General features: G+C 31.7%; 1 long non-coding RNA gene across 1 annotated transcript; it reads right to left on the reverse strand.

Moving 5' to 3' along the window:
• Positions 1-369: 369 nt before the first annotated feature.
• LOC121217963 (uncharacterized) lies at positions 370-2,045 on the reverse strand. Its single transcript, XR_005914232.1, has 2 exons — positions 1,730-2,045; positions 370-749 (listed from the first exon to the last, which is right to left on the reverse strand). It is a non-coding gene; the product is annotated as an uncharacterized lncRNA (long non-coding RNA).
• Between the last annotated feature and the right edge of the window lie 207 nt (positions 2,046-2,252).

Raw genomic sequence — 2,252 nt, forward strand, 5'->3', positions numbered from 1 at the left:
AATACTCTTTTAATGATTTTCTCTGAATTTCTAATAAATCTAATAACGTCATTGTTTAATAAATCTCATATATACATGTACTGCAGGTAAAATTAAAACCAGCCTGCTTTCAATAAAAATTAAAAACATAATGAACAAAAATCACAACAATTTTCAAAGAAAGTAGAATGTACTGAAACTAAAACCATCATGTTTTTAGGAAAAATAGTGGAGTGAAATTAAAGGCTAAATAAAATAAGAAAAAGAAAGGAGGTAGTTGTAGGCCATAGTTTTTTATTTGCTTTCGGTGGTAAAGCTATCAATTCATTTCATGCCTTCATATGGGACTTTGTTTTTATATGTTGATTCATTATTCAATTCATAAATTAATGGAAGAAAAACAGATTTGATTGATTAATTTATCACATTTTGTAACACAAATTTAATAGGAAACTATAGATTGAACCTAAAAATATTGATATAAGTTGACATGTAACAACTTCATCATTGTACCTCTTCGGAACCATGTACATAGAGCTTGACGCCAAACCTTCGAAGCATTGAAAACTTTTATGCAGGTAATTCTGGGACGAAAATTGAGTTCTTGCATTGTCATGTAAAAGGAACTTCATTTGCAGGGGAATCGTGAATTAAATTTGCAAATGAAGGGTGCAGGCAGTCTAGAAAACAACTTGCAGGAAAATTTGCAGAAGATTCAAATATATACATAGTTGCATCAGCATCGCAAATCCCAAAGGGATACGAGAACACTGCAAAAAAGAAAAACCCTCATGGTTCTCTTTGAATTACAATTATCCACAGAAAGCAGTCATTTTTGGAGGCAAATTAAAACCCCACAGCTGCTGCCACTAGATATTGGGAACCTTTTGATGAGGTTAATGTCACAGATCAATCTGATTAAGCAACAAATAAATAAAAATAGCAGAAGAAATTAAACACACAAATATAAAATGAAAAAACCTCTTTAAAAAGAATAAAAAATCACAAGCAAAGGTAATTTCACTATAATGACAAAAGAATGATGAGTACAAAAGATGAGATAAAAACTAAACCTTAAAAACTCAAAAATAAAGAACCTTAAAACGTAAACGCAAAATTTTCTAAAAGTGTTATGAGTTATAATCTCTAATGGGTATATTTTCTATGGTTGTAAAAGAGTCCATTTATAGGTTAAATTTATAAGTCAAATAATAATAAAATAATCTATATTAATCAGAATTTAATAGTGTAAAGTCCTAATTTTATTCAGCCCAAACAAACCAAAAGACAAAAAAAGAAAACAAATAAATAAAAACAAACTCATTAATTAAAAGTTCAGTCCATTTACAAACCTTAGGCCAAAACCCACTACCCTAAACGTAAACTGAAAAAAGAAAAAACCCTAATCCCTTATGTCATAACCTCTACCACGTTAGGAAACATGCCTTCTCTGCCCTCCTTTCACCGAAATGGCAAAGTGTGGCTCCCCAACACCATTGACCTTGCCACAGACACTTGCAAAAATAATAATAAAAAAAAGAGAAGTAGAGAACAAGAAAAGAAAAACAAAAAAATAATGATATTTTATAATATATTTTAGTTTTAAAAACCGAAATCATGTAACATAATAAAAAAGAAGAAGAAGAAAAAAATCGAATACAAAAAGAAAAAAAAAGTTGTTCATCTTTTTTCTTTTTTGCTTTTTATTTCAAAAAAATATAAAAAAATAAAATAAGATTTTAAATCTTACCCGTTCATCGCCATTGGGAGGCCCTCCTCCGCTCTGAAAGGTCTTCAAACCCCTTAGGGTTCGTCAACAGCCACATCAGAGAAGAGACACCGAAAGGTCTCTCGACTTCCAATCGAACTTTGGCTGGGTTTTCGAAGGATATATCACCAATTCCACGATCTACGTAAGAAAAGGAGCTCGAGAGAACTTTTTCTATTTTTCAACCACCGAAGGCGACGGTCGCCATTGCCAATGACTGGTGGCCATGGCAGAGACTCACTAGCCCCGTGACTGGAGAGAAGAGGTCTTGAAAGAGAAAAAAAAGGAAGAATGTTGTTTTTTTTTAAACAAGTTTTAAAATGATTTTTTTAAAAATATTTTTTAACTTATAAAGGTTTAATGAAACTAAATCATTTTGGTTTGGCTTCAGAAGCCCTAAAATAACGTCATTTTGACGCTGACCTGAAGATCCGATCCAAATAGCCCTAAGATTTGCGTGTTTGTTGAAGGGTTGGGAAAATTTCTTCTTAGACCCTTTCGCTTT

The sequence above is a fragment of the Gossypium hirsutum genome, chromosome D05 (genome assembly GCF_007990345.1).
Source record: "Gossypium hirsutum isolate 1008001.06 chromosome D05, Gossypium_hirsutum_v2.1, whole genome shotgun sequence".
NCBI classification, from domain to species: Eukaryota; Viridiplantae; Streptophyta; class Magnoliopsida; order Malvales; family Malvaceae; genus Gossypium; species Gossypium hirsutum.